General features: G+C 38.6%; 1 long non-coding RNA gene across 3 annotated transcripts; it reads right to left on the reverse strand.

Annotated features, from left to right (window-relative positions):
* Positions 1-2,414: 2,414 nt before the first annotated feature.
* On the reverse strand, positions 2,415-8,078 carry LOC130470415 (uncharacterized). 3 transcript variants are annotated; one of them, XR_008930704.1, is made up of 6 exons: positions 7,263-8,078; positions 6,897-7,044; positions 6,628-6,804; positions 5,044-5,160; positions 3,812-4,233; positions 2,415-2,661 (listed from the first exon to the last, which is right to left on the reverse strand). It is a non-coding gene; the product is annotated as an uncharacterized lncRNA (long non-coding RNA). The 3 variants fall into 3 exon arrangements; XR_008930703.1 differs by having other exon boundaries at positions 3,812-3,914; positions 6,628-6,798; positions 7,263-8,071; XR_008930702.1 differs by having other exon boundaries at positions 3,812-3,914; positions 7,263-8,069.
* Between the last annotated feature and the right edge of the window lie 552 nt (positions 8,079-8,630).

An 8,630-nucleotide genomic window follows, 5' to 3' on the forward strand; every position in this document is an offset into this window, starting at 1 on the left:
AGACCCCGCCCGCTGAAGGTGGGCGAGCCTGTCCTCTGAGGGGGACCCCCCGTCCGATAGAAGTGGACGAATCTGTTTGATGTTTTTTTTTGAAAAATAAGGACCTACGCGGTTTGTGACGTAGACCCCGCCCGCTGAAGGTGGTGAACCTTGTCCGCTGAGGGTGGACACCCCGTCCGATAGAAGTGGACGAATCTGTTTGAAATTTTTGTTTTTTTTTTTGAAAATAAGGACCTACGTGGTTTGCGCCGTAGACCCCGCCGGCTGAAGATGGCGAGTCTGTCCGCTGAGGGTGGAACCCCCCGTCCGATAGAAGTGGACGAATCTGTTTTGAAATTTTATTTTGTTTTTTTTTTAAAATAATGACCTACGTGGTTTGCGCCGTAGACCCCGCCGGCTGAAGATGGCGAGCCTATTTTAAATTTGAAGACTTTATTTTTTTGTCGAAAACTGAGGACCTGCGCGGCTAGTGACGCAGACCCCGCCCGCTGAGGGTGGGCGAGCCCATTTTGAATTTCTTATTTTGCCTATGTAGAAGAGCTTTTGGTGATTACAACCTGTTGGTGGGTCGTAATATTTCCTGATTAGATGTGTCCTATAAGTGGGTCCACACTGTGTATATTTTTGTTTTACAATATATTTTTTGAGATATCCAAACACTGGACTTCGTACAGCGTAGTTTGGGAATATTGTTTTTAACTTTGCATAATATATTTTCTCTCGAGCCCCCAAGCACTCGTGCTTGACGGTCATTTCTTGTCAAAGAGGTTCTTTGGGGATACGCATTCTGTAATGTTTTTGATCGTGTTTGGGATTGTGCTCGTAAGTGCGAGCGACCTTTGTAGTGGTGTGCTACTCTTGACAAAGTCGTGAGGTGCGACTTTCAATAAGGAAATCGGCAATTTTTGAGTCAAATGGATGCGGCAGGGCCCAATAGAAGTTAGGGCCTTTTTGAGTCTGGAATCATCTTCGGCGCCCAGGCCTTGGCGTTGAAATAATTCACGCCCAGGTGGGGCGTTGAAAATGTTGTTTGGGCTGGCCTTTTGATGAAACAGTTGGCCTCTTGTTCATTCGTTTATTTCACTTGGAAGTTCTATGTATTCTCTTTTCTTTTGTTTTTTCTTTTTTTTTTAGAACGTGATGATTTTCTTTGAGAAGCCGTAGCCGATTGGTGGACTACGGTGCTTGTCGCTTCGGGGCGATTATTTTAAGGAACTGTTGCTCTTAAGGCGTACAGTTATTGCAATAGTCGGGCGAGTCTATATGGCCCGAGGAACATACCTTGAGGTGTAAGACTTTGATCGCTCTTATATTTTTTGAACGTGTTCGTGAATGATGATATGTATGTGCGAACGGGCGTTCATAGAATGGCCGTTGTGTGCGGTCCATTAATCAGTTTGCTTGAATCATTTTTTTTGAGCAATGACTGATTTTGAATAGTTTGCTTAGAAGCTTGATAGGGGTCAGGTCCATTCATGAAGTGGGCTCAAACATCGTGCCCTTTCGATTGTTCAAACATATTGCTTTTTATTTTGTTATGGTTGTTTCGTAGCTTGGAGCCCCCAAGTATGCATGTTGGGATGCTTCCTTTTGGCGTACGATTTTTGTAGGTTCTTTCGAGAAAGATGCCTTGGGGTTCCGCTCGTGTAGGTGCGAGCTATCCTTTCCGTGGTAGGTAATATTTTGCTACCTTTAATCCTTAATGTAGAAGTCGTGTGGCTTGCATTTTGAATTTGGGCGATAAGTAGTCTTTGCCTCTTTTACACATGCTCTTTGGTCGTGCCCGCATTAGCGCAATATGCCTTACTCTCTTTTTTAGACTTGTACCGTGGGATAGCTGAATTTATGGTGCGACGTAGGCTTGTGTGGCCTAACCGTATGTATTGGAACATTCCTCCAAGTGTTGGGACACTAGTAGAAAAAACCCTTATTGCAGCGGGCTTTTAGACCCCTGTTGCAGCGTACATCGTATGCTGCAACTGGGGGGCCTGCAACAAATCTGAACTTGTTGCAGCGTACAATGTTCGCTGCAAAAAGTGATTTGTTGCAGCGGGCTTTTAGATGTACGCTGCAACAAGTGCCAAAAAATTGGCAAAATTTTGGACTTGTTGCAGCGTACATATATATGTACGCTGCAAAAGACTCAACTTTTTGCAGCGTACATTTATTTGTACGCTGCAACAAGTCTGAATTACTTAATTTTTTGCAGCGTACATTTATTTGTACGCTGCAACAAGTCTGAATTTTTGCGAAATTTTTTTCCCTTGTTGCAGCGTACAACATATATGTACGCTGCAAAAAAGCACTTTTGGCGGGAAAATTCTAATTTTGTTTAGGGATACCTAGAGTGCCTTGCACCAAATATAGAAACCTGTCAAAACAATAATAGAATAACGCAACCTGTATAACAAATATAAAAACAACAACTGGAGTTTTGTATACTATATATCCCAAAACCAAAGTGCACATATTACATTTAAATATATGTTCCAATTTCAACATAAACATACATTTTAATATAAAATTTATTCTATAACAACTAAACCAACTCGATCAAGCGCGCTAAAGCCAATAATAAATACTTGTTGGTAAAAAACTTAGCCCATTGCTCACAAACCACATCAAATTCCTCGCATAAGGCGCAATCCTCGGAGTGTAGACCTTTACAAAAACATAAATTTAAATTAAACATTAGATTAAATACAAATTAAATATCACATTTTAACATTCAAGAAACTAATGACAATGTCCTAATAGTCTAAAATGAGTCCTTAGGTTCTTTAGTTCAAAGTTGGGAGCGAAAATGTCATTTTAGCCTAAATATGACCTATAACGACCCAATGAGCCTATAGGTGCATAAATAGATTGGAACGAGTCTTAGATCGTTAAAATTATGCATATTAAACATGTATTAAGTTTAAAATGAGTGCTTAGGTTCTTTATTTTAAAGTTAGGAGCGAAAATGCCTCATTTTAGACTCAATATGACCTATAACTATCAAACAAGCATTAAATGGGTATAAGTAGATTAGAATAAGTCTTAGAAACTTAAAACTAAGCATATTTATCATATAATAAGTTTAAAATGAGTCATTAGGTTCTTAAGTTCAAAGTTGGGAGCGAAAATGTCATTTTAGCCTAAATATGACCTATAACGACACAATGAGCCTTAAATGTGCATAAATGGATTGGAATGAGTCCTAGAAAGGTAAAAATAAGCATATAAAACATTTAGTAAGTTTAAAATGAGTCCTTAGGTTCTTTGGTTCATAGTTGGGAGCGAAAATGTCATTTTAGCCTAAATATGACCTATAACGACACAATGAGCCTTAAATGTGCATAAATGGATTGGAATGAGTCCTAGAAAGTTAAAAATAAGCATATAAAACATTTAGTAAGTTTAAAATGAGTCCTTAGGTTCTTTGGTTCATAGTTGGGAGCGAAAATGTCATTTTAGCTTAAATATGACCTATAACGACACAATGAGCCTTAAATGTGTATAAATGGATTGGAATTAGTCCTAGAAAGTTAAAACTAAGCATATAAAACATTTAGTAAGTTTAAAATGAGTCCTTAGGTTCTTTAGTTCATAGTTGGGAGCGAAAATGTCACTTTAGCCTAAATATGACCTACATGTGGTTTTTCGTTAGAACTCTTAGTTAAAGGTATTGTTAAAGGGTGATATGCTGAAGTCTAAATGTAAGGTGGCTTCTTATTTTGGGATAGACTAATAAGAAATGCCATCTCTATTTAGGAACGAAGAAAGTAAAAAATAATTGTTTTATGTAGTACTCCTGTAATCGTACTAATACCTTATGATTTGTGACCTGTTGCGGGAGTAATAACTCGATCACTGCCACATTCTGATTCATGCCCAACAAATTTTGGTTATTATTCATGGTACCTAGGGAGTTCCTGAATCAAGTAAAACATACAAAATGTGGCGGTTAGAACATTCACACAAGTGCAGCAACCAGAAACAAAAAAAACAATAATCAAGCAGCAGCAACAACAATAATCAAGCATCAGCAACAACAATAATCAAGCTACATCAACAACATAAATCAAGCAGCAGCAACAACAATAATCCAGCAGCAGCAACATTGCACTAGTGCAGCAGCAACAGCGTAACAACAGATCAATCAGCAGCAACATTGCACTAGTGCAGCAGCAGTGTAGCAGAAGATCAGTCAGTAGGAGCAGATCAGTCAGCAACAGGGCTGAGTAAAGAAAACTGCATACCAAAAATATTATCCAGGTAAATATCCTCACGCAGGAGAAGCAGATAATTCGTTTCAATAAGGGAAATCTTCTGAAAAAGTGGAATTTCGCTAATGAAAGGGACCATATGAACCATTACAACTGTTTCCAGGCGATCAGGTAGACTATACCCGGCACCAAGCATATTTTCATTCATCTTACGGATAAGGCACAGTAAGATGTAATGTAACCACTTGTATCCAACAATGGACACTGAAATTGCAAACTCACCACGGGTGGATTGATATGTACTTTTGCAATCACCACTCCAAATTCTAAAAAAAAAAAAAAATTACCACGAAGGCCCAAACTATAGTTCAAACATGCTAGCAAGGAATCAAAGTAAATTTTGCCTCCCCATTTTCTATATAATATACCCTGCATAATTCACTGCAAACAAAAAATAAAGGGACTATATGTTGGGTTCATTGGTTATGATAGCAGTTGTGATCTAGTAGTAACAATCGTGATTGAAGATTGCAGTTGAAAATGGATTCATGCATTGACTTAGGATCATGAATCATCATTTCAGGGGCAAGAATAAGCAAGCTAATAACACAATAGCTTGCTTATTATTGCCATCTTAGTTTGAAGTTCTTGAATCTGCTCTTTTAGTCCTAATTCTCACCTAAAAACAAACATAACATCAACTTAGGGCAGAGCTTTCCAGATTAGGACGTGACCTCAAATGTAATAATTGCATAAGTATTTTTACAGTTAACATATGACCAACCACCTCCCCAAAATAGTAGTAGACTCTGGCAGGTGAATATGATGATGTTACCTTCAGCTTTCCAAGCATCATTGTTACTGCACTGTATAGCACAAGACAGACTGCTAAAAAGAATATGAGAAAGTGTAGCAGAAGAGCAGCATCAACTGTAATCAGTGGCACGTGATCCTGTTAGCAGAAACGAAAAGAGTAGTGTTACAGAACTACCAAATGATAGGAACATATATGTGACTATTACGATAATCAATCAAGGAACATCATAGGTTGATGCTGCATGAGAATCAATGATGGTCAGAAGTTCGGCAACATGTAAGACTTGCAACATTGGTAACAAGCAATGCCATCTCGCCTCACTCACCGAAAGATACCCACATGTTTGCAAGAATCAAGGTAATTTATGAAATTTCCAACACTATTTAAGATGATTCCACAAGTATCATAGATCCATAGTGTCATTAAGGCAATTAAGAATCCATACCAAAATTATAAATTTAAAAATACAGATTTAATCCATAAACGTCCTTAGGTCAGCATTTGGCTGTGGTCTAGATTGACGTTTGATAATTCTACACCAAACTCCCTTGGTTCAGAAACAATAATCAAATAGCACTAGAATAATTTATGTTCTTTTGTAAATGAAGAGAGGAATTGGCACCGCTACTTAGACTTAGTGTCTAATACTGGGTAGGGTATGAGAATGATCCAACTACTATAAAGTGCCTTTAAATATTACATTAGGCACAATGTAAAATTAAGCTGAGCGATAAAACATTGAACAAACTATACACCTTATTTAAATTAAGTACTTGGAAAGTGGAATCCGACCAATACAAACAAACAGCAAAGCAGATTTTCAAAAACTGTAACCTTTCAATTGATTCACTCCAATATAATACTTCTATAAGATATTAAGATCTCATAATTAAATCATGCAGTATAAAAAAGGTTAGTCAACTACACCTTAATCCAGATTAAAAATTGCTCTTTAGTCTCTACTCCCTAGGATATTAACCGACAAAAATAGTTATCCAAACAAATGCAACCTACACAGTTGCAACATGCCACTCCAATTACCAATAATCGCAAATTCACCATAACTATAATCTATACATCTAAGAAAAACCATAATGACCTTTAATATAACCCTGATATCAATCTCTTTCCTTAAGAAAGTTAAGCAATCAACTTTGAAAAGCATGACTAATAGTCTTAATTTTGGGTTTTCTTTTACTTACGCGCATTGCAGACCATTTCTTGATCGAAATAAACCTACTGTCATCATTGGTAACTAATCGCCCACCAAATAGCTACCAAATGCCTAATGTTTCAAATTTTCTGATTGAATTGAATCTGGACATCTCTGTCCTAATTAAATCAGCGGATTTTTTGCAAAATATGGAACAAAAACCAAGCAAAATTGTAAAATTGATTCCATGCGATTATCATACTTTTGATTCAATTTATGAAGTTAAACAAATTAAATTGCAGAATTGATATACCGCAAGATTAAATTTCAATATTAGCGTTTGATTGAAGCAAATAATATAAAATATTTGAGAAAAGGGAAGAAAACAGAAGCAGCGGGAGGGTTGAGGGAGGAGAAGGGGAATGAGAGAGATTAAGAAACGGGAATACCTCACCGGAGAAGTCGACGACGATTGCCAATGAATTTGCCGTTCTCTAGAAAGACGATGCTAAAATGCAGGTTTCTTTGAAGACCTAGCATCAAGAAAATTACCATAAGGTAAACCCAATAATTCCGGCCCCGCAACAAGCCCGAATTACAGTGAAAACCGTCTCCACTCCCTGCAACTGAAAGTTAGCCAGGTTAGATATAAAGAATATAATGTACGCATAATTGAATCAAGAATGAATACAGCAAAGAGGAAAGTTTAATAACTCACTTCACCAGCACTTTTAAGCTCCTCTTCTGAACAACAGCTCCAAAGTGGATGCGCCCTGAATGCGACTTCCATATTGGCAAAGAATTTCTGAACTGCGGCACTATCCTTTTTTGGATCAGGAGGATTGTTTGGGAAGGAGACAATGAAACTGCCAGAAGCAGAAATACCACTTTAAGCTTAAATTTCAAATTAAAACCATCAATTGTGCATCATTATGAAAACTGAATTGCAATAGTTTTCCAATTAAACTCATAAACTAATTTGTCAACTTAAAAAGCACTCAAAATTAACAACAACTAACATAGGTAGCAAAAACTTCTTTAAATTAGTATCAGGAGAGAGAGGAAGAAGAATGGAGTGTCGTACCTTGGGCTAGAAACGAGCAGCAACAATGGAGGAGAGGGAAGGGGAGAGCAAGACCATAATTAGCATTCACAACAACGAACAAGGAGGCGGCGGCGACGACAGAGCGCCGTCGCACCCAACAACCAGAAGGGGCGGCGCAAGCAATGGGGAAAAGAAAATTGAAATCGATTAGTTAGGGTTTTGGGATTTTAAATCACGAACTTATTAAATCAATTGAAGGAGAAATTGAAATCAACTTACCAATTAGTGATGGATTGCAAATGATGTTGTGTTGGTGGCCACCATTATTGGCGGCGACAAACAGAGGAAAGGCGAGCACGGAGGCGGGACAACACCATCAACCACAACAACGCAATAACCATCACAACCACCACACCAGCAGCGGCGACATGAAGGAGGTGGTGGCCGGCGATGCAGAGGAACGAAGAGAAAGAGTGTTCGAAGTGAGGAGAGGAGAACGGGACGCGAACAACGAGAACTGAAATTTTGAGATGCGTCTTAGGTTTTTTTTAGGGGACGACGCAGGGAAAGGTAAGGGAAGAAGAGGGAGTTGAGCGCGAGAAATGAAAATTTGTATTCTGAATCACTTAGGGAGCAATTTTTTACCCGGCTATTGCAGGGGGCTTTTAAATTGTACGCTGCAACAAAAAGTTATAGCAGGGGGCTTTTAAAATGTACGCTGCAATAAACTTTTTTGCAGGGAACAATTAAATTGTACGCTGCAACAACCCTTTAAATGGTTTGACCCGCGTTGACCGATTGGTTGTTGAAGCGTATTAATACATGTACGCTGCAACAAGGGGGGTGCAATAGGGGTTTTTTCTACTAGTGGGATATCATTTTTTGGAGTACTTCACCGTGCTGAATCGTTCAGGTGCTCGAACAAGTATAGCACCTTCTGCGTGGGTTTGCACGGCTTATTACTTCGTTCGATGCGATGATTCATAGGTGTTTCTTTCTTATTTTTGTATCTGGGCAAAACTTGGCTAGCAGAAAGATTCAGCGCCCAGGCAGGGGCGTTAAAGATATCGGCGCCCAACTCTGGGCGTTGAAAATGATTTCTGGGCAGAATTTTGACAGTTTTTTTTTTATTCTCTTTTTTCTTTCGCTTTTGCTTTGGAACGATGTACACTGTGTAACGGGCGCTTGTAGGGCGAGCGTTATGTGCAGTAGTTTGATCGGAGTTTTGGTGACTCGCGATTTTCAGTTACCCTTGTTAGTGGGGTGACTTTATATATTCTAAGTAGTGCTTAGAATTTGGGAGGGGTTGTAGCCATTCTAAGGTTTGTTTTTCACAATTTAAAGCTTAGGATTGTGCCCCTATGATGTATGTATAGCATTAGCGTCGAGAATTTGCGATAAAATCGT

This window comes from Spinacia oleracea, chromosome 3 (assembly GCF_020520425.1).
Source record: "Spinacia oleracea cultivar Varoflay chromosome 3, BTI_SOV_V1, whole genome shotgun sequence".
Taxonomy (NCBI): domain Eukaryota; kingdom Viridiplantae; phylum Streptophyta; class Magnoliopsida; order Caryophyllales; family Amaranthaceae; genus Spinacia; species Spinacia oleracea.